Source organism: Canis lupus, chromosome 30 (assembly GCF_003254725.2).
Source record: "Canis lupus dingo isolate Sandy chromosome 30, ASM325472v2, whole genome shotgun sequence".
NCBI lineage: Eukaryota > Metazoa > Chordata > Mammalia > Carnivora > Canidae > Canis > Canis lupus.
Genome location: NC_064272.1, coordinates 35,853,329 through 35,880,909, shown reverse-complemented (window position 1 = coordinate 35,880,909; position 27,581 = coordinate 35,853,329). Strand labels below are relative to the sequence as shown.

At 37.0% G+C, this 27,581-nt stretch overlaps 1 protein-coding gene across 11 annotated transcripts in view; it reads left to right on the top strand.

Moving 5' to 3' along the window:
• Window positions 1-27,581, top strand: part of MYO9A (myosin IXA) — a 263,941-nt gene that overhangs the window by 9,829 nt on the left and 226,531 nt on the right. The window contains exon 1 of one of the 11 annotated variants that reach the window (XM_049104431.1): window positions 22,718-22,737. The exons of the other annotated variants lie outside the window; for them this stretch is intronic. The gene's annotated coding sequence lies outside the window, so the exon portion shown is untranslated. Of the gene's footprint in view, window positions 1-22,717; window positions 22,738-27,581 lie in introns of those variants that run through there. 11 annotated transcript variants of the gene reach the window in all.

Genomic DNA, 27,581 nt, shown 5'->3' with positions numbered 1-27,581 from the left:
AGTAATTTCAAAATAAATAAACTTAGGGAAGTTTAAAATTTCTTTGTACAGGGACGCCTTGGTGGCTCAGCGGTTGAGTGTCTGCCTTCAGCTCAGGGCCTGATCTTGGAGACCCCGGATCGAGTCCCACATCCGGCTCCCTGCCTGGAGCCTGCTTCTCCCTCTGTCTGTGTCTCTGCCTCTCTCATGAATGAATGAATAAATAGAAAAATAAAATCTTAAAAAAATTTTCTTTGTATTTCATTTTGTCCTTAGATTATATCCCACTAAGGATATACTTATTGTTAGTACTATATTTAAAAGTCACTCCAGGGGCAGCCCGGGTGGCTCAGCACTTTAGCGCCACCTTCCGCCCAGGGCTTGATCCTGGAGACCTGGGATCGAGTCCCGCGTAGGGCTCCCTGCGTGGAGCCAGCTTCTCCCTCTGTCTGTGTCTCTGCCTCTCTCTCTCTCTCTGTCTCTCATGAATAAATAAATAAAATCTTAAAAAAGTCACTTGAAATCATTATTTTCTCAGTGTGATTCTTACCAGTCTGATATGTATGTAGTTAGGTCGTCCATTTGTTTTTTGTTTTAGGGTTTGCTTCCCCTGGGTTTTTTTGTTCAATGTTATCTTTTGAATATATGAAATACATAGTTCAAAAGGAGAAACCAAATGAAAAGGCATGTATAGAAATCTCATTGTCACCCCCATCTCTTCTGTTTCCTTCTTGCTCCCATAAAGGTAATCATTTTTGTGAATTTCTGGTGAGTCATTCCAGTATTTTTTTTTTCTTTTAAAAATAAGATGTGTGTATTCTCCCTTCATATGCCAAAGATAGGGGTGTGTATATTTATCTATCTAGGTATGCTGTTCTGTACCTTTTTTTCCCCCTCCACTTAATATATTCTGGAGAGCATTCCATATTGGTACATTCAGATCTTTCTCATGGAGGCATAATATTTCTGCTGTACTGTTATGCCATAATTTTATTAATGAGCCTGGATCTGTTGGATATTTGTGCTTAATCTTCTGGGTTAATAAATAGTACCTGTGGACTGAATTAATTAAAAAATAGTTTCTTCCCCAAGTAAATTGAGGAGTTGATTTCTTCCAGAGAGCCTATATTTTGAGCCTATATTTGTTGTTGTTGTTTGTTTTGTTTTGTTATTTTTGTAAGAGAATTTCAGAAGTAGATCTATCTTGGAACATAGGTACACTTTCTTGCCTCTAAGTATTAGGTAATTGATACCAAAGTTAATCTGCTTTAATTGTATCATACCTGTTCAGACAATGGATGATTTACTTGCTTTTTCTCCCTCTGCTGCTTGGCTTCTTAAAGCATTACAATTAAAGGTCTGATGTCCTGGGTGTTTGCATGTAGAGATAACTCAAGTTTTGTTCCCACTGTTTTTTCCCCACAACTTTCCCCTCCATAACATTAGCCTTTCTTTTCCCTCTTTTCTGCCTTAAATCTCTTAGATTTTAAGATTCCAAGCATTCAGTGACAGTTGCTTACAGTCTGTTGTAGTGTAAATGTGTACTATGAGTATAAAGGGTAAGAGATCAGAAATACTAAAGGTAGAGAGGAAGGTTACTTGTTAGGATAGAAGGAATTCAAGCTTTGGAGCTTGTGAAATAGAAATTAGAAGTTAGACCTAGCCATTCAGATCTAAAATGTCTTTTATTCCAGTGATGGAAAGTAATTTGTTTCATTCATTCATTCATTCATTCAGAAGCTAGTTGACATACAATGTTGTATTAGTTTCGAGTGGTGTACGACATAGGAAATCCACAGTTCTATATGTGACCTATTAGGCAGTGTTCATCATGATAAATGTTTTACCATCTGAATTTGTTTCATTTACTGGACAAAATATTTGAATATCATAAGTAACTTTAGAAGATACAAAAATTATATAATTATAGTAGCTTTTTGTTTTTGAATGCATACTAGGTACCATATTTAAGTAAGTTGCTTTATTGTAGCAAATTACCATAGCAATTGTATGCAGTTGTTACTTTTCCTCTTTATTCATATATGTAGGAGGATGAATAAAACTTGAAGTTTACAGAAAATTGTGAAGTGAATATTTGTGTTAACACCCAGGCCAACAAACCAGGGTTGCCTCTCCCTTCTCTCTCCCTTCCCTTGCCAATGTATATCCTCCTTTGTGGAAATCTTTTAAAAAAGATTTTATTGAAAGAGGGGTGGAGATAGAGAAGGAGAGTGAGAAAGAGAGAGAGAGAGAGAATGAGAGAGAATGAATGGGGTAGGGAGAGGAAGAGGAAGAAGTAGATTCCCTGCTGTGCAGGGAGCCCAGTGTAGGGCTCAATCCCCCTGGGATCATGACCTGAGCTGAAGACAGACACTTAAACAACTGAGCCATCCAAGTACCCCCTATATCCTAATTTTTTGATTATCATTTTCTTCCTTTGCTTTATAATTTTGAATCTTAGGTTACATGTTCATAAACAATATAATTTAGTTTTCCTTGTTTTTGAACTTCATATGTATTTTATATGATTTTAACAGTTTAGTTCAGGGGGCCTGAGTGGCTCAGTCGCTTAAACATCTAACTCTTGATACCTGCTCAGGTCATGGTCTCAGGGTGTGAGATCAAGCCCCGTGTCCGGCTCTGTGCTGAGTGTGGAGCCTGATTCTCCCTCTCCATCTCCGCGCTCCCCCCCCCCCCCCAGAAAATAAATAAGTAAAATAAGTTTAGTTCAGATTTGTGAAATGAGTTTCAGATTGTTGTAGTTGCCCGTAGTTTATTAGATTTCACTGTGGTGAAGTATTTTGTATTATGATTACACTATATTTTATTCATTCTAGTTTTGATGAACATTTGAGTTGATTTCATTTTCTTGCTATTATACAATTGAGTGATAAGTTCCCTTCTACCTGTTTCATGTTTGCAAGTGTACAAATGTTTCTCTAGCATTTGTAGGAATGGAATTGCCAGGTTGTGAGGTATGCATATATTCAACTTTGATAATGGCAAAGTGTTTTTCAGAATTATTATTTTTTAAAGACTTTATTCATGACAGAGAGAGAGAGAGAGAGAGAGGCAGGTAGAGACACAGGGAGAGGGAGAAACAGGCTCCATGCAAGGAGCCTGTTGTGGGACTCCATCCCTGGTCTCCAGGATCAGGCCCTGGGCTGAAGGTGGCACTAAACCGCTGAGCCACCCGGGCTGCCCCAGAATTATTATATTAATTTATACTTCATCAACACAGTATATAAGTTCCCATTGCTCTACATTTTTTTAATCTTTAATTTTTAAAAAGATTTTATTTATTTGAGAGAGAGGGAGTGGGGGCATGAGTAGGGGGAGGAACAGAGGAAAAAGCAGATTCCCTGCTGAACAGGGAGCCAATATGAGGTTGATCCCAGGCCCCCAAAAATCATGACCTGAGCCAAAGGCAGATGCTTAACTGACTCAGCCATCCAGGTGCCCCTCTCTTTTTTTTTTTTTAAGATTTTATTTTTAAGTAATCTTTGTACCCAGCATGGGGCTTAAGCTCCCAACCCCAAGATCAAGAGTTGCGCCCTCCACCAACTGAGCCAGCCAGATGCCCCTCCCATTGCTCTAAATTCTTAATGCTTGGTATTACTGATCTTAAGGATGTGATGGTATCTTGAGATTATGATTTTAATTTGCATTTCTATAATTACTAATGAGGTTGTACATGTTTCATTGTCATTTGAATTTTCTTCCTGTGGTGTGTGCATTCAAGTTGTTTACCCAATCTTTTTCTATTAGTCTCTGCTTTTCTTACTGAGTTTTAGGAATTCTGTGTGTGTTTTGGATGCTGGTCCTTCAGTTGTACCTGTTACAAGTCTCTTATGTTTTTGGCTTGTTATTTTACTGTCTGTGGTACCTGTTGATCAACAGAATTTCTCAGTTTTATTTTTTTTAAATTTTATTTTTTATTTTTTATTTATGAGAGGCACACAGTGAGAGAGAGAGAGAGAGAGGCACAGACACAGGCAGAGGGAGAAGCAGGCTCCATGCACCGGGAGCCCGACGTGGGATTCGATCCCGGGTCTCCAGGATCACGCCCTGGGCCAAAGGCAGGCGCTAAACCGCTGCGCCACCCAGGGATCCATCCCTCTCAGTTTTAATATAGTTGAATTTGTCAACATTGGCTAACGCTTTTTGAACCCTTTTAAAGAAACTCTTTCCTAAGAGTTTCCTAAGAAACTCTTCTAAGCTACATTAAAGAAGATGTTCTCCAATATTATCTACTAAGAGCTTTTAAGTTTTAACCTTTCAAAAATTTCATCTTTACCTAGAATAGATTTGTATATAATGTGAAGCCCAGTTTCATTTGTTACCACCCCAAATGGATACTTGATTGTCCTAGCATTGATTTTGAAAAGTTCATCTTTTCTACACTAATTTCAGTGCCACATCTGACATATATCAAGTATCCATCTTTGTATAGTCATATTTCTGGATTTGTTCCTCTGTTTTATTAGTCTGTCTATTCTTGTAACATACTTTTAGCTACTTCTAGCTTTATAAGTTTTGATACCTGGTAAGGCAAGTCTTCCCACATTGCACTTGTTCTTCAGGAGAGTCTTTGCTGTTTTTGGCCCATTGCACTTTCATATATAGTTTAGCATCACTGTGTCAAATTCCCCGCCCCCCCACACTAAATAATCCAGTGTAAAAACAGTTTTTGTCCCCTTTATCATTCCTGATCCATTCTTGCCAGAAGTTTGTCAGATACCAAATTTTTGGCTTTGTTGGACCTTTCTTTCTCTCTGTCTTTTTAAAAAGATTTTATTCATTTATTTGAGAGAGAGAGAGAGTGCACGCGAGCATGCATGCATGAGTGCGGTGGGGGGCTTGTGGGGACAGGGGCACAGGGAGAGAGAGAAGTAGACTTGCCCCTAAACAGGGAGCCTATATGGGGCTCTTTCCCAGGAGCCTAATAATCATGATCTGAGCCAAAGATAGACACTTAACCAACTGAGCCACCCAGGTGCCCCTGGACCTTTCTAAGATAAATTTTCTTTTATTTCTCATTTCTCTTACTTCCTTTTACTGGTCCTGGGTTTATTTTGATATTCTTTCCCTGTCTTCTTGAATACAGTTCCTTAATTTTTGTTTTTTTTCTGTTATGCCTTACTTAGAGTTATAAATTTCCCTTTCAACTATTGCTTTAGCTGCATCTCACAAGTATTTTTGTTACAGTCTAGTTCAAAATATTTTCTATTTACTTGTCACATGTGTTGTTTAGGACTATGTTTTTTTTTAAATTTTTATTTATTTATGACAGTCACAAAGAGAGAGAGAGAGAGAGAGAGAGAGAGAGAGGCAGAGACACAGGCAGAGGGAGAAGCAGGCTCCATGCACTGGGAGCCCGACGTGGGATTCGATCCCGGGTCTCCAGGATTGAGCCCTGGGCCAAAGACAGGCGCTAAACCACTGCGCCACCCAGGGATCCCCAGGACTATGTTTTAAAGTTTACAACTCTGTGAGAATTTCCTTGTATTTTAGTTATCTATTGTGGCATAACAAGTTAGACCCAATACGGAGTGGCTTATTATCATTTACAATTTTTGTGGGTAAGGAATTCAGGAACCATTCAGCTTGGCAGTTCTGCCTCAGTTCCTTTCCATGTGGATTTTTCCATGGAGCTTTTAAAGTGTTCTGGTATGACTTTTGGAATTCTTGAGGAAGAAAATGCTAGGTAGAAGCCATATTGCTGTTTATGACCTAACCTCAGAAGTCATACAGCCGCACTTTATTGCATTTTGTTGGTGGAGATAGTTAAAAAGGTTCATCCAAGTTCAACGGGGAGAAAACATAGGGAAGAGTGTGAATATTGCATTGTAAAAGGAATGGGATGTATGTTGGTGTGAAAGATGCCATTTGTTTGTTACTCCTAGTCATCTTTTTATTACTGATTTCTAGTTGTTTTAAAAGAATGTGATGTTATGATTTCAGTACTCTTTTCTAGAACTCCAATTTACATATCTTAATTTTTCTCTTTTTCTTAAATTTTTTTGATCTTGTTTTTTTTCATATTTTTTCTTTCATTATGGGTAATTCTTCACTGTTCCATTATATTTTTAGTTTCAGTTGTGTTTTATAATTTTAGAAGTTGTTTCCCAAATCTTCCAAGTCATTTTTTATGATTCTTGTTACCTTCAAATATTTTCAGGCTTGTTTATTGCGTTAAACATTAGTAAGCAGCTATTTTATGTTTTGTGTATGATTATTTCCAATATCTGACATTTTTGTAGATCTTTTTCTAATCTTTGTTTGCTTGCTCTCATTCATAGTGTTTTGTTTTCTTTGTACTTGGTCCAGAAATGCCTTTTCTTGGGATATTATTTGTGACATTTGCACAAGCATGTACTTGTAAATGCCTGTAACCTGTTTTGTTTTGTGTTGTTATCATGTGATGTGCATTAGAGCCACAAATCTATGTATGTGGGAGAGTGATAGCTTAGGTGATGGTGGTGTCTTGTGATTACAGTGCAAGGCAGACTGGTCTGTGCCATCTGTTTTTGTGAGGTTACTAGCTAAGAATGGTTTTTAGATTTTATTTATTTGTTTATTTTATTTATTTATTCATGAGAGATACAGAGAGAGAGGCAGAGACGCAGGCTGAGAAAGAAGCAGGCTCCATGCAGGGAGCCCATGTGGGATTTGATCCTGGGTCTCTAAGATCATGCCCTGAGCCAAAGGCAGGTGCCAAACTGCTGAGCCACCCAGGCATCCCAGGTTTTTAGATTTTAAATGGGGAAAAAAAGAGTATTTTGTGACATGTGAAAATTCTGTGAAGCTCAAATTTCAATCTCTATAAAGTTATTGAAATGCAACATGCTCTGTTTGTTTCCATATGATCTGTCACCATTTCCAAGCTACAACAAAAGAGTTGAGTAATTGCAGCAGAGATCTCTGGCCTCCAGAGCTTAAAGTACTTAGTTCTGTCCCTTTACTGAAGAAGTTCTGTTTTGACAGGAACTCTCCTTTCTCCATTTCCTTTACAGTTCAGTGCCAGCACAACTTTCCTTATAGTTTTTGGGGGATGGTTTAGAATGGAACAGTTTTTCTTTTCTTTTCCTTTTTTTTTTTTTTGTAAAGATTTTATCCATTTATTCATTAGAGAGACAAGAGAGCGGGCTCCCTGCATGGAGCCTGCTTCTCCCTCTGCCTGTGTCTCTGCCTCTCTCTCTCTCTGTGTGTGTGTGACTATCATAAATAAATAAAAATTAAAAAAAAAAAAAAAAAAAAAAAAAAGGGATCCCTGGGTGGCGCAGCGGTTTAGCGCCTGCCTTTGGCCCAGGGCGAGATCCTGGAGACCCGGGATCGAATCCCACGTCGGGCTCCCTGCATGGAGCCTGCTTCTCCCTCTGCCTGTGTCTCTGCCTCTCTCTCTCTCTCTGTGTGTGTGACTATCATAAATAAATAAAAATTAAAAAAAAAAAATAGAGAGACAAGAGAGGCACAGGCACAGGCAGAGGGAGAGGCAGGCTCCATGCAGGGAGCCTGATGTGGGACTCGATCCCAGGTCTCCAGGATCACGCCCTGCGCTGAAGTCGGCGCTAAACCACTGAGCCACCCGGGCTGTCCGGAACAATTTTTCTTTCATTGATTTTATGGTTCCAATTGTATGGTCTAGGGTCTCCTATCAGTTTTACTACCTAAGTTGGGCCCTGGGCTTGGCTTCTATCTTTATGAGCCTGTGATAATCAAAGCTGAAATTTGGCTTTAGTTAGGAGCTAACTTGGCTTCAGTGCTTTGTTTTCCTCTCTGAATTCCTGTCCTTTCTTATGTTTTGGCCTTATGACTTCATACTATCTTGTCAGCTTTTTGATATTTTTCAGAATATATATATTCTATTTTATTTAGTTTTTAAAATCTCAGTGTTTTGTTTAAAAAAATTGGCCATATTATTGGAGATTGATACTATTTTTTGAATATGAAGAAATTAAGTTTCAGAGAGGTAGACTAGTTTGCCCCAAAGTTATATTGCTAGTAGGCAGCAGACAGGGACTTTGACTTTAGAAAGTTTACTCATGATCTAGAGTGTGAGCACTTAGGATTACACATTCTTTCCCATGTTACCCCACACCTCCCCCCTCCCCAAATGTTCCCTACAGTCCTAAGGATCTCAGCTCCTTGGGCCATGCAGAAGTCTCAGTTACAGAGGAAAAGAAAGGCATAAAATACTAACAAGCTGTTTGGTAGGAGAAACTAACACCACATATATAGATACTAGAGAGCTTAAGAATGTTGAAAAATAAATGGAAAATTTTGTTGACTGTATAAGAGGTGATAAAGTTGAGCAGATTTGCCATGTTACGTGAGTCAAAGATGAAAATAGACCTTTTAATTGTGCACCTACTTTGTATAAGAGTCATTTTTTATTTTATTTATTTTTTTAATTTTTATTTATTTATGATAGTCACAGAGAGAGAGAGAGAGAGAGAGAGAGAGGCAGAGACACAGGCAGAGGGAGAAGCAGGCTCCAGGTGCCGGGAGCCTGACGTGGGATTCGATCCCGGGTCTCCAGGATCGCGCCCTGGGCCAAAGGCAGGCGCCAAACCGCTGCGCCACCCAGGGATCCCTCATTTTTTATTTTAATATCCACTGTCACATTTAACTTCATAGCAACTATGAGGTGATGATGGTGATTTCTTTTAACAAGTATGCAAACTTTTAGGGAGGGTAGTTTATTATCTACGTAGGACTACGGCTAGTAAGTGCTGAAGGTAGGACCTGAACCCCTCTGTTGAGTGTAAAGCCCATATTTTCTCCATAAAATTATGTTGCAATAAAGGAAGAGTCTCTAAATGGTTAGTGGAAATTTTATGAAAATGTATGGTTAACATTTCTGTACTTGTATGAGGATTCCTTAGGCTTTCACTTAGAATATAGTCTTATTTTAGACAATTCAAATAAGTATTTGGTTTCTAAGGACACATGGATTAGAAAAAGCAATGAGAACAGAGGGGCATTTGTAGGTTGTTAAGCTGATAGCGTGAAAAGCTTTTCTATAAACTAAAAGTAAGCCAATCTGGTGATACTGAGATAGGGACAGAGAATCTTGCTTAAGTAGATCAGTAGTTTCTGTGAATACCACTATCATATAAATATTGACATTTACTGCAAGATTACAGATTCTTAAATATGTAAATTATATTCAGTATACTCTGCTTAAAAAGATATAAAGTTAGACATACATTGTGGATCCTTAAAGAGCTGAAATTCCAGTTCGTTGGAAAAGTTGGATTTTTAGAATGACTTCTCAAAATTTCAGGATAGTTGAGATTTTACTGGTGTACCGATAAGTATTTTGTGACTAGCCATATATCTAATTGCTATGCAGTAAAATAGTGATTAACTTGCACTTCTATTTTACCTAAAACTATTAATTTTTTATTAATACTTATTCTTCGTAAATTATTACTTTAGCATTGTTATCTCACAGCATAACAAAGTAGAGATAAGATGGTTTAGAATCCCACTTAAAGTCATAGGCACAATATAGTTTTTGGCACATAGTGAATGAAGACACCTTTTTAGAAGAATCAAAACCCAAGAAAACTTTTAAGATTAAACTTTTCAGTAAGTGGTCTGGCAATATTGTATTGGTAAAATAAAGATATTGAAGGAATAAAAATGATACGTTTTTCCATAACGTGTTGCCTCCTACTGAGGCAATACGGTAATATTTGATGAGTATTTTGAACCATTAACTTAGTTGTTCAGTGTAGTAGTCTAATGAGAACAAAATTTTAGGCATTTTTCTTGAGTGAGTTGGTAAGGGATACTCTCTTCTTTGAACATACTCCTATTTTTGGAATGCTATTGCTTTGTAGAAATGCACATCATTGGTCAGAGAAGGGAGACTGGATAACTGGATAAATGAGCACAGGCCTATTAATGTAAGTAGAAAAGTCAACTCTTGGCACATGTTTTATTGATGGAAATCAACAAAGCTGGACTCTTTTTTAGATAGTATTTGAAGAGCAGAGTTTTTCATTTTAATAAACTACATAGAGTTAAACATTGAATTTTCCCAACTCGAAGAACAGCTGCATGAGCAATAAGATGAATGATAGAAAGCAGCATGTTATTGTTTTCTTAATGGGTCAAAAGTGCTCTCATTGGTTGGTAATGCTTCTGAATGCCTGATATAGTAGTGCTAAGGCTGAGAAGTATATGTGAAGCAGAAGGTAAAGGGCTGGGGGGGGGAGGGGAAGGAAGAGGAGAAAAGGTGTCAGAGTGGCAAGTGGCAAATATGTCAGATTACATATTTGATAGTGTGTTAGAAAGCAGATGTCTGACTATGGTAAATAAGAGTAGAAATCAGAAATGATCACAGTTGAGGAGGTAGAAGAGAAAGGAACTTGGATATAATATTTTAAGCTCTGATGGAGAAAGAAAGCCATACATATATTAGGCACAATGGGGGGGGGGGCTTGTATTTCTTAGGCAATGGCAGAAAACTAGAGTTAGTATACTATAAAGTTCATTATAACACAGTGTCAAGTTATGGTATATTAGTAATTGTGTACCAAAGACTGCTGTAGAGTTGTGTTAGTTTGATAGGGCTGCCATAACAAAATACCACAGACTGGGGGACTTAAATAACAAACTTATTTTCTCAAAGCTCTGGAGGCTGAAATGAGTGGGACTCATTCCTAGGACCCCAGGATCATGACCTGAACCGAAGGCAGACACTCAACAACTGAGCCACCCAGGTGCCCCTAAATAAGGACACCATCTTATTGGATTTGGGTCTGATGATTTCATTTAACCCTAATTACCTCTTTAAATATCCTATCTCCAAATATAGCTACACACGGGGGTTGCAGCTTCAACATAGGAATTTTAGGGGAATACAATTTAGTCCATAATAGTAGTATAAATCCAAACAGAACAGAACAGAAGCTAAATATTGTCTAGAGAAAGCCATAGTGGAAGACTATAAGGGTGATGGTTCTAATGGATTGGTACATTAGAAAAAAATGGATTGGTACATTATTAGTTTATTCATGTCATGATAGCATATTTTACATCATTCTTTGCATATGGAAATAATGGATGCTGTTTAATGTTTTATAACTTCACTATTATAATATCAGGGTGTCAGACTCTATACTAGGTTTTTGTGTTTTTTTTTTTTTTTTTTGGAGGGGGTATCTAGGAGTCAGGTAAGTAGTGAAAGAGGAGGGTGCAATGGAAATACTTTCATAATCATTGTAGGGATAGAGTTATAGATAAACAGAAATCAGCAAATAGTACTTGTTCCTTGCCCAGTCACAGTTGAGTGATTTAAAATTTCTTGTGTGGAAATATTTACAGATAAAGATCTAAGTTCAATGTTAATTTATGCCAAGGCTATTTATTCTTAAAGATTTAGAAAATGTTTTGAATTTGAATTAAAAAATTAGTTAAAAATTGTATTTGTTTTCTTCATTTGTACAGATTGAAAAGGTGGTATTCTATTATTTAATAGCATTAACAAGTTTATTGGTATGTCTGTGTGCCTTATGCTTTGCTTTGCTTCTCATTTCTAATGAAGATGACAAACTATTTAGAGCATGCTTAATTTTTTATTATAGCACAGGAATGTCAGGTCATATCTAAATTTTCATTAATTTTGGATTTCAGCTTTTATGAGTAAAGGGCAGGTGATGTAAGGGTAAGTTTTTGTTAAATGCCAGTGAATAGTATTGCAAGTTAAATATCTTGTCACACAGCTTACTTTGCTTTTGGCTATCCTTTTCATAACTTTTTGGAGAGGCTTTTAATTTTAGCAGTCTGTGATTCCAAATTTATATATTACTTGTCATTGTTGGCATTTCCTGTTAGTTGGTTTCTGTTAGTAGGTACCTCAATTCGATCTGTAAAAGTTCTCAAAAAAAAAAAAAAAAAGTTCTCCAAATTGAGGAAGATTACTGTATATCAGTGCTGGTTTGTTGTTGTTTATTTTTTGTTTATTTATTTATTTTTTTAGTTACCTAGGGAGCTTTTGCTATAAAAATCAATGCGTTGGTGAACTATTTTTTTTTTTTTTTAAGATAATGCGTTGGTGAACTATTTTTTTTTAAAGGTTTTATTTATTTGAGAGACCACAAAAGAGCAAGCATGAGGAGAGGGGGGGTAGGGGCAGAGGGAGAGAGAGAAGCAGACTCCCCTCTGAGCAGGGAGCCCGACATAGGGCTCCATCTTAGGACCCTGGTATCATAACCTGAGCCAAAGGCAGATGCTTAACCGACTGAGCCACCCAGGGGTGTCCACCTTGGTGAACTATTGTTAAACATCTAATCCCAGCTTCAGTTTATATATTTGTTTCAATCAAACACATGGTTTCTGTGGCATTTCCTTTTTTTTTTTTAAGATTTTATTTATTTATTCAGGAGAGACACACAGAGAGAGGCAGAGGGAGAAGCAGGCTCCCCTCAAGGAGCCTAATGTGGGACTTGATCCTGGAACCCCAGGATTGTGCCTTGAGCCGAAGGCAGATGCTCAACTGCTGAGCTACCCAGGTGGCCCTCTGTGGCTTTTCCTAATCTAAATTTCTTTTTTAATATTTTTATGAGACTGTCATTGATAATTTAGGTTCCCTTTGAGATATGAGTAAATGTGATATGTTGGCTCTGTAGAATACATTTACTAGAGTGGGGGTATGCTTAAATCTAATGGCTGTAGCCAGATGTATTACTTGGCTATGACTTTTTTTTTTTTAAGAGTTTATTTATTCGTGAGAGACACACAGAGAGGCAGAGACACAGGCAGAGGGAGAAGCAGGCTCCATGGAGGGAGCCCTATGTTGGACTTGATCCTGGGACGCCAGGATCACACCCTGGCCAAAGGCAGATGCTCAACTGCTGAGCTACCCAGTGTCCTGGCTATGATGTTTTCATGTTCAATGGACCCTTACTGCAGTGGTAGTTGGTTGAGGTAGGTACACTTTCTGATTCATCCTAGTTACAAGAGCTACTTGCATAATTTTTAGTGTCTCAGGCAAATGTTGCAAGTTGTTGATGTTGATATAAGTACCTCTTTAGAGGTAAATACAAATTCAGTGGAAGGTCACTTATTGGGTGGTTAGTAGTGGCTGAGGTTTAATTTCTGGGAACAAATGGTTTGCTGTATCTCCACAATGTCTTTTTTTTTTTTTAAGATTTAATTTATTTATTCATGACAGAGAGAGAGAGAGAGAGACAGAGAGAGAGAGAGAGAGAGAGAGAGGCAGAGACACAGGAGGAGGGAGAAGCAGGCTCCATGCAGGGAACCTGATGTGGGACTCCATCCCGGGTCTCCAGGATCACACCCTGGGCTGAAGGCGGCGCTAAACCGCTGAGCCACCGGGGCTGCCCTGTATCTCCACAATGTCTTAAACATTTGTATTATTAGAGGATGATACTACAAAAATAGATCACTACCCATGAATGATTAATAATAGGAAAGATGAGATGTGTGTTTATAGGTAGGTAATGGAACACTCAGTAATAACTTATTTATCTCTCACACTAACCCCATGAGGAGATTAGGGTACATGCCTAGACTCAACTAGCTATAAACAAAAATCAGATACAGAAATGGTCACAAATGATTTCCATGGTTTCAGATCCATAAGAAATTTCTCTATCCTTGTCTGACTTCATTTGCCTTTTCTTTTTCATTTGCCATTTTTTGAAATACTTTTCTTTCATGAGCCTTTATTTGTCTGATGGTTTTCCTCTGCTGAGATGTGCTGTCTAAAGCAGGGTGTTTATCATCTTTTCTTCAGTTTCTGTATTTGAAAATAATGGTAATAGTACTGCTTAGCTCTTAGAACAAAATTGTTCTAAGATTGAATGACTTGAATGAATAGTTTGGCACATATTAAGTAATCTAAGGGTTTACCATTATTACTATTATTACTAGTACTACTGCTATTATTACTGTGTGTTTTTATTAGTTGCTCTACTTTGACTCCCATTGCTTTTTCTGGTAGACCACTAAACATTGGTGATCCATACTAGCTTGGTCATAGCTCTTTTTCTCTACCTACAGTCTTTTTGTATGTGAGTTCATCTAGTCAGATTGCCTAAAATGTCATCTGTATGCTGATGGTTATCAGATGTGCCTTATCTCTAGCCCTTTCCTCATTTTTTTCCAGACTTGTATACCCAGTTGCGTACACAATATTTTCACTTGCATATCCTGTAAATATTCTAGATTTAACATGGCCAAAGACATACTGGATCATATCCCCCCCAACAACAAAAACAGTATCAGTGAACATGGACAAACTTGTTTTTCTCTAGCTTTTTCCTTTTGTTATTTTATTTTAAAAAATATTTTATTTATTTATTCATGAGAGACACAGAGAGAGAGGCGCAGAGACACAGGCAGAGGGAGAAGCAGGCTCCTCGGAGGGAGCCTGATGTGGGACTCGATCCTGGATCACGGGATCATGTCCTGAGCCAAAGGCAGACGCTGAGCCACCCAGATGTTCCTCTAGCTTTCTCATTTTAATAAATAGAACAACTATTTACCTAGTTGCTTTCAGTCAGGTAAACCTAAGCGTTGTGTTTGCACCCACATTTAATCCATCAGTGAGTGCAGAACATATACCCCATCTATCCACTTCTTTCTATCCCCACTATTACTACTCTATTCAACAACCATTATCTTTTGCCTGGACTGCTCTAACAATCTTCTGACTGGTTTCTCTGCTTGTACTCCTCTTTCCTTCCCTACTCTAATCCATTCTCTTTCAAGCAACTGGAGTAACCTTTTAAAAACATAAATCAGTAAAATTATTCTCTCTATATAAGCAAAAAAATAAAATAACATCCAGAGACTATTAGAATAAAATTCCAGACTGTGAGGTACGATCCAACCCCTTTTCACCCCTGACCACATCTGTCTCACCATTTTCCTCTTAGAATACTTTGTTTTAGCCACAGTAACCTTTCTGTTCCTCAGCCATGCCAAATTTGTTTCTGATTTAGACATTTGGCATTATCTATTCCTCTTAGCCTGAATATGTTATCATAGTTGGCTCCTTCATTTTATACAGGTTTCTCACCACCTCCCTGAGGCTTCACTGTGTGCCACCGATAACTAAAATAGCATATGTAAGTCCTCTAGTATAATGATAGACAAACTGCTGTCCACCGGCCAAATCTGGCAGGTGGCCTGTTTTTCTTCTGTCTGAGAGCTAAAAATGGTTTTTTACATTTTTAAACATTTAAGAGAGTAAAACAAAATAAACAGAAACCCCGAATAAGTGAGAGAGGCTTTATGTGACCCATAAAGCCTAAAATAATTATTATCTGGCTCTTTATAGAAAAAGACCTATGGCTATCCAAAGTTACTTTGTTCATTTGTTTCCTTGGTGTTTTGTTTTGTTTGTCCTCAGAATGCTGAATTGATGAAGAGTTTTGGAACGTTGATTAAATTATCTGGAATGGAGAAATTGAGCAGTAGTTAATAAAGGGGACATTAGGATTATTGGTAAAGAGTAGAAAAACAGGACAAATAAAAAATGTAGTAGGGATAAAGAAAGTCTGTGGGACATCTTCCAAAGTGGACAAGAAGAGATAATCTGTCGGAAGGATCTCCTGCTTACATGACTCTGAAAAGTCCCTCATAATCATTCATATGGAGGATTCAAATCTGAGTTTAAAGTATACCTGTAAAACTATTCAAATGATTAAGAGTGTGCATATCTGAAAAGCCATTAAGTACTTGAAAGATGTCATATCATGGAAAGGTATTCCATAAACAAAATAGTAGAGTTGAAAGATACTCCTAGGCCATGCTTCTAAATAAGTGCTGAATTCTTGTTGCTCAGGCTTAAGAATGTGGAAAGTGTTGTGGAGTCTCAGGATTTTGATGGACTTTTTATATTTTACAGTCATTGAGCATATATCTATCTTGTCAACAGTACTTGAAAATATATGGACATTTATGAAGTTTGTGAGTGGATCAACCAATAGATGAACTCCCCAAGTCTCGGATTCTTATTGAAAGTTAATGGAAGAAGTGCTCAAAAGAAGATTATCTTGAAATAACTGAAGGAATAAAAATTTATGAATGTGTAAATTAAGAAAAAGAAGTCTCTCTGCTTTGTTCTTATGTTTACTGCCGGTTATAAATAATATATGTTCCTATTGTCTTGCGTGTTTCTGCTGTCTTATCACTATTTTTCCCAACTCTCTTTTCTACTTCAACAGTTTGATAATTGGTTTGTCACAAATTATATAATTGCTTATGAATCTCTTTTATTGATTCTATTGATAGTGGCTATCTTGAGGTAAAACCCTTTGTAATAGAGTTTCACATATTTATTCAATATTTTTTGAGTTTCTGCTAGGTTCCAAACATTGTGTTGCAGATGTAAAGACAAAGAAATACTCTCTTTAAGGGGCATCTGGGTGGCTCTGTCGGTTAAGCGTGTGACCCTTGATTTCGGCTCAGGTCATGATGTCAGGGTTGTGAGATAGAGCCCTACATTGGACTCTGTGATGGGTGTGGTGCCTGCTTGAGATTCTCTGTCTTCCTCTCCCTCTGCTCCTTCCCTACCTCTTAAAAAAAAAACCACCCCTGTTTCAACAAGCATATGGACTAGTAGTGGAGACTGGCAAATGTGGACTAAACAGTTGATATAGTTTTGGAGTTCAGTGGCAAGATTAAGTTTAGACATCATTATTGCAATGAAGCCTTCCTTTGGACTCCATTTTGACTTCTAGTTTCCCTTTATTATTTACCAGTTCCTATGCTAAAGAAAACTTCTCTTGAGCTGTAGTGGGGTCAGAAGATTTGATCTCTGCTCTATAAAAGCTTATGATTTCATAGAAGAAATATGACATGTACCGTATCATCTATAACATGAAGCAGTTTATGAAAGGCAAAGTAGCATAATGTTTAGGAATCTGAATTCTAGGGCTAGACCACTGAGGTCCAAATCTTGGCTTTGCCATTTAACTGGCCTATAACCTGACACAAGTGGCAATCTCCATATGCTTCGGTTTCTTGATTTGTAAAATGAGCATCATAATATACATTTGACTAGGATTGTTATGAGGGTTAAATGATTTAAACACATAGTAGAGTTAAATGAGTGTGTTGCTATTGTTATTATCATCATGTTTCTTATTTGTGTTAAGTGTGGTATATTGGGTATGAAATTGGGGCCTGGTTTCTTTTTTTTTTTTTTTTTAAGATTTTATTTATTTATTCATGAGAAACACAAAGAGGCAGAGACATAGGCAGAGGGAGAAGCAGGCCTCCCGGCAGAGCAGGGACCCTGGTCTGGGGCTCCATCCTAGAACCTGGGACCAAGACCTGAGCTGAAGGTAGACACTCAAATGACTGAGCCACCCAGACTCCCCAGAAGAATTATATTTCTTAAAGCTGTGAATGAAAATGTTACAGACTTTAAAAGAAGTGAAATGCTGCTGAGATGTAGCACATTCTGGAGCTTATAGGAACCATTAAATGTGTTCACTTAATACATTAATTATTTAGAGATTGAGAGCCTAGGGAGAAAGCTGTTTGAAGTACAGTTTTCTTTCTGTAAGGACTGTGGAAAGGTAATTTGATAGTCTTGTAGACAAATATCATTGAGCTAGTAAAATGAAATCTCAATAAATGACCTAGAAAGTATCATGTATAGCTTTTTTTCTAATTACAGATAGAATTTTTGTATTTTCATTAAGAAGTCTAAAGAATTGTAGGATTCTTCTGTCAAACTTTGCATTGTACAATAATTATGAGTAAACTTGTGAGGTTTTTCTACAGAGTAGAAAATTTGTTGCGTAAAACAATATAAAAAATTTTTGTAGCCTTTGAAGATTTTTATTAGAATGAGTAAACATTTTGAAGCTTCTGGAATTTTATTAAATTAAGTGGATTAGGGCAGCCCTGGTGGCTCAGTGGTTTAGCGCCACTTTCAGCCCAGGGCGTGATCCCGGAGACCCAGGATCGAGTCCCACGTCGGGCTCCCTGCGTGGAGCCTGCTTCTCCCTCTGCCTGTGTCTCTGTCTCCCTCTCTTTCTGTGTCTCTCATGAATAAATAAATAAAATCTTTAAAAATAATTAAGTGGATTAAAAGCACAGAAATGTCATAATTACACCAACCATATTATATTGGTATATTAAAAAAACTAGAGATCTGTCTTGTAGAGATTTTAAATTAAGATTCATGTTTTGGTTGTAGTTTAGTCTCCCCATGGTGTTCCGGTGGAATGGCAAATGGTCAGTGTATTTTGAAACTGTTAATATAATCCAAGGATTACATAATCCTTGGATATAATAATCTTTGGGTTAATATTTAAACTAGATGCTTATATACTTTACCCAGGTATTTATTGTAAAGTATAATTTTGAAACATTCTTAAGATATACAGTAATAATTGTAATACTGGACTAATAATATTTATAACTCGGAATACCACTTTAGCTTCAAATAACCAATCTCATTAGTTATGCTAAAATTTTTCTTTTTTAAAAAATTGAGGTATACAGTAAAGTGCATGCCCTCACTTTTAACAGTTTAAAAATTATGTACATAAAAAATTATGTATATACCTGCTTATCCACCACTCAGATTAAGATAAAGACTGTTTATAAAATTCCACTAGGCTTCATTTTGTGCTCTGCCTCTCTCTCTCTCTACAGGGAACCAGGCTTCTGAGGTTTATAACCATAGATTTATTTTGTCTGTGAACTTCATATAAATTGGATAACTTAGTTAATATCTCTTTATCTGGCTTTTTTCACTCAGCATTATGTCACTGGTATTTATGTTGTGTATATCAGCAATTTGTTCTTTTTTAATGCTCTATTCCATTTATTAATTTTATTGTTGATGCAATTTTCAATGTTTTTATTTTTTGGCTATTTTATGAATTAAGTGGCAATGAACATTCTCCTATATAGCTTTAGTGGACATAGGTCATTTTGGTGGAGGTTTGGTAGTTTCCCATTGTGATTTTTTAAAAAATTATTATTCTTTTTAAGATTTTGTTCATTTCAGAGAGAGAGAGCAACTATGAACAGGGGGAAGGGCAGAGGGAGAAGGAGACTCCCAGCTGAGCAAAGAGCCAGGAGCCAGGAGCCAGAGCCTCAGCTCTGGAGCTGGAGCAGGATGATCTGGCTCTATTCCAGGACTCTGGAATCATGATCTGAGTGGAAGGCAGATGCTTAACTGACTGAGCCACATAGGCACCCCCACATTGTGATTTTGATTTGCATTTCTCAGATGACTAATGATAATGTATTTGTCAACTAATACTGCTAAACAAACAACTTGAAAATTGCCAGTGGTGTACAACAATAAGTATTTATTCGTTGGTCATGATTTTGTGGGTCAGCTGGCAAAGCTCTGTTTATATATCTCATCTTCCTACTGGGACTAATAGGCTAGAAAATTCATGTTCTCATAGTGGTGGCACAAATGCAAGAAAGCATAGCTAACTGGGCAAGCATACTTTGAGACCTTGTTTACATCATGTCTGTTGACCTCCCACTCTCTAAATTAAGTCCTGTTGTTTAGCCCAGTTCAAGGGATGAGGAGGTATACTCTATTGGACTTGAGGATATGTAGTAAATATTTTTGAACAATAGGCTAATCCACAGATGTTGAATTCTTTTTCATTTCTTTATTGGCCATTTGGATATCTTCTTTTCTTTTCTTTTCTTTTCTTTTCTTTTCTTTTCTTTTCTTTTCTTTTCTTTTCTTTTCTTTTCTTTTTTAAGATTTTATTTATTCATGAGAGACACAGAGAGAGGGAGGTAGAGACACAGACACAGGCAGAGGGAGAAGCAGGCCCCAGGCAGGGAGCCTGACGCGGGACTCGATCCCGGGTCCCCAGGATCACGCCCTGGGCCAAAGGTGGCGCTAAACTGCTGAGCCACCAGGGCTGCCCGATATCCTCTTTTCTTAAGAGCCATCTCCCATATATATATTGTTAGGCACTGTATCAGGAACAGTTGATTAACTGCTTAGGAAAGAAGTTTGATTACTTGCTCATTTTAATTTTTTATTTAATTTTTTTTAAAAAGATTTTGTTTTTAAGTAATCTTTACACCCAACACGGGGCTCGAACTAACACCCCAAGGTCAAGAATCGCATGCTTTATCAATTGAGCTAGCCAGGTGTCCCCATTTGCTTATTTTTAAAGCCAGACATTGTCAAATTCTTGTTGAAAACAGCTCTTACAGGAAGTCAAAGAAGAAAATAGATGAGAAAGTAGGAAAAGGGGGGAAAAAGCTGTTAATAAAATGCCTTAAGCAATAAAACTGATTTCTGAAATACATGAATTACTGCATATGTGAATTTGTTTATTTCAACAAATTTTTTTTTTAGCTGTGGATACCTATGATGAAAAAAAAAAAAAGACAAGTCTTTTACCTTTTAGTGGGGAAGTCTTCCAGTAGATTAAAAACCCAAATAAATAGTAATATAATTCTAAGTAGTCTATCAGTTTCTCTGATTAAAAATAAATCAGGATAAGGAGAATAGAGTGAGGAAAGAGGGTTATTTTAGATAGGGTAGTAAAGAAAATCCTCTCTGAGGAGTTGGCATTTGAGCAGAGACCTCAGTGAATGAAAGAAGGTCCAGGTAGAGGGGATAGGAAGGAAGTGTAAAGGTCCTAAAGCAGGAATAAACTTAAATTCAGAAAAAGACCAGTGAGGGTGGAATGGAGTGGTGGAATGGAGTGGAGTGAGGGAAAGATGAAGTTAGGCCACAGTAAGAGGTTATAATTTTATTTAACTATGTTATGGAGAACCATTGAAGTCTTTGATAAGAGGGTAACATGATCTGTCTTTAAAAAGGATTTCACCCACACCCCCTCCCCGCCCTGTTGACTATAAAGTAGACTAGTGGAGCAATGATAGATACAAGCATATCACACTTTTTTGCTAATTCAGATGAGAGAATGAAGAAATGTGAATCTTAGCTCTTAAATGCCACTTTCTCAGTTATTTTTGTAAAATAAGTTCAAAATATTTAATAGTACTGTCCTCATGATATTTACAGCTGTATACAAATCAGTATTATTTTCTCAAATGGACCCTGCCTTGATAGTAGAATGTTTTCCTTTAATATATACTGGTGAGATTTTAGCTTTGAGTTATTTTCTCTATAGTGAAGCTAGATTTTTATTTTTTAGACACGAATTTGCCTTTTATTCTTCTACCCTCTTGTTACTGAATGATAATATATAATCTTACTAATATTCATAAGTGGATCCTTATGATAAAGCAAATGTGAAGAGAATGGATATGTCTTTTTTTCTTCTTGGAAATAACTTTGAGAATTTGGTAAAGAATAAAAGCAACCATAATGATTTTTGAAAATTAAGTTTTATTAGCACAGTTACAAAATATGGCATTAAAAATCTTGTTCCTTTTATCTTTTTAACTGAACTTCTAATTTAAAGGAAACTCTGTATTCCTTCTGTTTTCTTTCTTCACCACAGTTTTCCTCTATAATTAGTCTCTTCTAACTCAGTCCAGTGAATAACAGCATAAGCTGGCCTATTCTGAACCACACCCTACCAGCCACAGCAACTGTCTCACCGCATTGTTTCCCTCTGTTAGCCTATACTTTTGAAATAACTACTTTGGGATAGGGGGGAAAAATGTATTAAATAATTTTCTTTATGACAGATAGAGCAATGTGTAATTGCTATATAAGTGCCAGTAATGTGCTTAATTCTTTATATGGATCGTTTAAATTATTTTATTTTCCCAATCAGTCATTTATCCATAATCTTTTTATCTGGATGCCATCTTTATCATAAGGTAAATTTTTTAGCCTTTTTTGCGCTTTAAGCCCTAATTTGCTAATTTGAAAGGTATTAGTTTGTTCCCTGTCTCAGAGATTTTCTATTCAACTCAAATGTTCAAATGCACATCAGACTTATTTTTGTTGAAAATTATAAATGGGAGTTTTGAAGGTTATTCAAAAGTCTAATTTTTTGTCCTTTTTATATGTTTGCCTTTATATACAATTTTATATTTTAAGTTTTTTCATTTGTACAATATATTGTACATCCATGCCATCTTTCTGCATGCCTGATGTTACAAATATCCTTCACCACCATTCGAATCTGTTTTTTATCCAATTTTTAGTTTGGATAGTGAATTTGGTACTGCCCTGTTGGAATCTATTTGGTTTCCTAAACTTGGAAACCAAATAGCATGATTGTGAAGAAAGTATCAAAAAGTTTATTCAAATATATTTGGTTCCTGAGTGTAGACTGTGGAATTTTTAGATATCAGGAATTTGGTTAATAAGGGATAACTATATTGTCAAAGGGTATTGCATTGAGATGTACCTACTGTAGTGAGTTCCTCTGATTGCAGAGAACAGAAACCCAACTCAAAGTGGCTCAGGGTAAAAGGAATTGATTGTCACACTTAACTCCACCACTTAACAAGGAAGTTCAGTGGTGGAGTTTATTTGAGGCACAGCTCTATTCACGGGCCCAAACAATGTTAAGGCTTTGCTTTATGTATTCATTTTATTTCCTTTTACTGCATAGAGGTTCTGTGCATTCAGGAAAGTTGGCTGTGAACAGTTCTAGATATACATCTTTCCAGATAACTAGCGCAGTAGAAAAGAAAATGCTTCTTTCCTAATAGTTGCAGCAAAATTCTAGGATGGAATTTCAGTGAACAACCACTGTTGCCAGGGGGAATGCAGTAAACTAACTAGCTGGGCCTGGGGCAGGACTAATATCACCCTTTCCCCCCTAACTGGGAGATGAGGTCAGTTCACTGAAACTGGTCAAATGACAATTGGGTAGTCATTTGGTAGTAGTTCTTCAAAGGCAAACATAGTACTGTACTTTCACTAGAAGAAGGGCCATGTACCAAAGTATGTTATAACTAATTTCTTCCATCACCTTTTCTTGTCACTTAGAGCTGAAAGCATTTTTTTTTTTTAAAGATTTTTATTTATTCATGAGAGACACAGAGAGGCAAAGGGAGAAGCAGGCTCCATGCAGGGAGCCTGATGTGTGGGATTGGATCCCAGGACTCCAGGATCACGCCCTGGGTTGAAGGCAGGCGCTTAACTGCTGAAGCTACCCAGGTGTCCCATCACCTTTTCTTTCATTGAAATACTACAAAATGTGTTTTCCTTCAGCACCCAATTTGATTTTTACTTGGCATTGACCTACCATAGGTAAAACTGGGCTCCTGTATACTCTCCTGTATACTCTCTAGTGATGAAGATCATCTAACATTGCATTTTTGTCACATCTTACCCGAAAAGCTGTTTCTTAACCTTTTTTTCCAAAAATTCTTGGAGAGAAATAAAAAGTGTTCTGAGAGACCCACCTGTGGACCTTTGACTTAAATCTCATTTAGCCTTGCTTAGCAAAGAACCTTGGCCCATCAGATAGACTTTCATTTTCTTAAGTTTTCAGTTTCTGCTTCTCTACTTGATTCTATTTATAGACATAAAGCCATGCTCCCAAGCCTTCTAACTAGTAAATGATTCACTTGTACTTTTTTTTTCTCTAAAGATTTTATTTATTTATTTGAGAGGGAGAGCAAGTGGGGGAAAGAGCAGAGCTCTGGAGAAGGGACAAGCACACTCTGCGGAGCTTGGTCAGAGCCTGATGTGGGGCTCAGTCTCATGACCCTGAGACCATGACCTGAGCCAAAATCAAAGAGAGTTGGTTGCTTAACCGACTGAGCTACCCAGGTGCTTCTTACTCATATTTCTCCTTTTTTTTCCCCTTACTAGCTGATTTGACCATCATCCATCATCCACTAGTTTACTTACTTGCCAATCTATCTTCTGCCACTCTTTTCTTAACCTCTTACTTCCTACTTTTCAGTCACCAACAATATCCAGAGACCTTTGACTCAGGCTTAAACCTAGAATTACAGTATTTAAGGGCTAAAAGAGACCTAAGAGATACTTAACTTAGCTTTCCTTTTTAAATTTTGCTCCATGTGATTTTGATTATACCAACTTTTTTTGGGTCTAGAATTGACATGGTATACATGAGTATCTTTATATTATAGGTATTTGTCTATTGAAAATAGCAGATAGTTGGACTTTAAAAATCTGTTGGCAGTCTTTTAACTGGAACATTTACTTTTAATATAGTTACTGATATATGTAGTTTGCTTTCCATTTGTAACATCTGTTCTAACTCTCTCTGGGACCCCCTTCCTTTCTTGCCTTCTTTTGGATTTTTGTTTAATCGTTCCATTGTTTTTTTCACACTGTTAACTGGGAAGTTACACTTCTTTTCTTTTCTTTTCTTTCCTTTCCTTTCCTTTCCTTTCCTTTCCTTTCCTTTCCTTTCCTTTTCTTTTCTTTTCTTTTCTTTTCTTTTCTTTTCTTTTCTTTTCTTTTTTTTTCTCTTTCTTTCTTTCTTTCTCTCTCTCTCTCTCTCTTTTTTTTTTTTTTTTTTTTTAGTAATGCTAGAATAGGGGTCAGCAACCTTTTTCTTTTAAGGACCACATAGTAAACATTTTTGGCTTTGTGGACCATATGGTCTTTGTCACTGTAGTACAAAAGCATCCGAAGATAACAGGTAATGATATAAATTACAGATAGAGGATTAGGTAAAGTCATCTAGGTAGAAGAGCACGGGGTTGGGATCAGAAACTGGGAGAACTTTTTTTTTTTTTTTTTTAAAGTGAAGTCATGGAAAAGGAGCTCTGAGAATGAGTCAGAAAAAGAGTGAGCCTATCAGGAAGATTACAAGAAAAATAATTGTCATGTGAGGACAGTTTCAAGAATGAGAAGATGGCTCTCTAGGTTAAATGCTATGGTGTGGCATGTTAAGATGAGGATTCAGAAGAAGCCTTTGGCTTTGGCAACTGTATGGGAATTGGTGACATTTTCAAAGAATATTGATAGCACTTGCCATGTGTGAAGAGTGGTAAAAGAGTGAAGAGTAGAAATACAAACCATTGATTTTCAAGTATAATTTTTTGGAACAGCAACAACAGAACTGCATAGATTTCCCAACCTCAGATCCATTATTGAGCTTAGAAATGTATATTTTTAAAACATTGCCCAGATGATTTAGATAAACTCTAATGGCTTGCCATCAAGATGTATTTGTGAGTGATATTTTGAGGCAGCCCCTCTTTTCCAAACACCAGCAATGATTGATAAAAGCAAAAAGAGAAAACCACGTTGACGAATGGGGTGCAAAAATGACAAGCATTTCTGTTTCTGAAAAGTAGTAGAACACAAAGCAGTGAGTAGGGTGTGGCTCAGACCAGGAAGGTAAAGCAGCTAAGGTTTGGGTTTCTTTGAGGTAGTTAGTGGGGGATGTTGTTGGAATTGGGCTCATTGTTGGAAACCATGGGCCAGGATGTATAGGGCTCTTCTGTTAAAAAAGATATTTCTGAGTTTAGTTCTAGGGCTTGCCCTATTGTATACCTTTAGAAATCAGACTATAGTTATGCAGTGCATCTACTGGAGTAATGCAGGGCCTATCATGCTTAGCAGTAAGTAGCAGCTTTGCTATTGACTGCTGCCAGAATCCACAGTTTATAAGAAGTCTTCTTAAACCTGGAGTTTCAGGGGAACACAAACAGCTTTTCAACAAGGAACCTGCCATCTCAGTGCATACCATCAGTGTTAGTGTAGGACAGATCTGCTGATTTGAACAGACCAGCTGTAAGAAAAATACTTATGAGGTAACTGGGGAAATTGAATCCTGAAAAATATCAAATTTTATATTTAGTATTTTCAAGGAGATGAGTAATATCCCTTAAATTAAAACAATTATGGCATTTAAGGCAGAAAAAAGATCAGGTGGACATGAAATAACAGAAACTTCCTAAGTGAATGGCATAATGTTGATAAATGGAAAATCAGTAGGATGTCTGTTTTCTAGTATTTATGAAATCAGTGTAGTGTCAATCAAAATGTCAGAAGATTTTTTCATGGTAGTGGATGTGTTTATCTTAGAATTCTTATTGTAAAAGTCAAAGTACATTAAAGAACAAATTAAAGTGATAAGCCTTCCAGATATCAAAACTTATTATAAAGCTATAATAATTAAGATAGGTTCAGGGATGGACAGATAGATTAGTGGAAGAGAATACAGAACCCAGAGCACATTGATTTTTATATGGAATTTGCTACATGACAAAGGTGGCATTATAAATCAGAGGGGAAAGATTGGACTCTTTTATTGTGGTACTGATTAGATTGCTAATCTGAATTGGCATGAAAACAAGAGTACTATGAAAATTCTATATGGATTAAAGACATAGATGAGAAAAGAATAACTTAGGCCTTTTATTTTATTTTTAATTTTTAAATATTTTTTTAAAGATTTTACTTATTTGACAGGAGAGAGTACAAGCAGGGGAGCTGCAGAGGGAGAGGGAGAAGCAGGCTCCCAGGGAGCCCAATGTGGGGCTTCATGCAGGGCTCAATGTGGGGCTCAATCCCAGGACCCTGAGATCATGACCTGAGCTGAAGGCAGACCCTAATCTGACTGAGCTACCCGGGTGCCCCGAACTTTGAAGAAAACTTTGGGGATGATAACTTTATGTCCTCAGGATGAAGAGGGATTTTTTAAAAGTAGCAGGAGATAATGCTATGTAGGCATTAGAGCCAGACTGCCTGCTCCATATCTCAGCTTTATCATTCTGGTTATGACTTTAGGTAAGTTATGTAATCTTTCTGTGTTTTCTAATTTATAAAATGAGGAGGATGATGGTAAAAAAAAACCCTCAGAGGGATGCCTGGGTGCTCAGTCAGTGGGTGTCCAACTCTTGGTTTCAGCTCAGGTCATGATCTCAGGGTCATGGGATTAAGCCCCAAGTTGGGCTCTGCACTGAGTGTGGAGCCTGCTTGGGATGCATTCACTTTCTCTTCCTCTCCCTCTGCCTCCCTCCACTTGAGCTCTCTCTCTCTCTCACATGTGTGCATGAGCATGTACCCTCTCAAAACAACAGAAAGCCCTCAGAGAGAAATAAAATGTGAAATAATTAGAAAAATTATTGGTACAAATAAACATATAATAAGAATTAACTGCAATTATTGTTACTGTAATTTATAAACATATAATAAGAATTAACTGCAATTATTGTTACTGTAATTTATTAAAGAAGAAATCATAACCTGTAAAGGCTTGATAAATATGACTGTTAAAAACGAAAACTTCTCTGCAACAAAGGTATTTATTATAAACAAAATAGAAAGGTAAGGCACTGATTGGTAGGAGATATTTGTCACACATTTAACTGACGATTAATATCCAGGGTATATGAAAAACTCTTTCAAACCAATAAAGATAAGGTAACTCAGAAAATGGAAATGAATAAGCAACATAGTCCAAATGGTAAATGATAGGATAAATGTTGCGCTTCTCACTCTGGTAATCAGGGAAATGCAAATTAAAGTAATGGGATACCTTTTTGCACTTACACTGGCAGAAACTGAAGTCTGGTGATACTCTTATTGGTATGGAGGCAGAGAAACATGAGTGCTTTCTGCATTAGCTGTGAAATAGTTGGGACAACTACTTTGGAGAATATTTTCTTAATACCTAGTAAAGTTGAAGATACTTAAAACCCAGCAATTCCACTCCTAGGTATAAAGCCCAGAAAAGGCATATGAA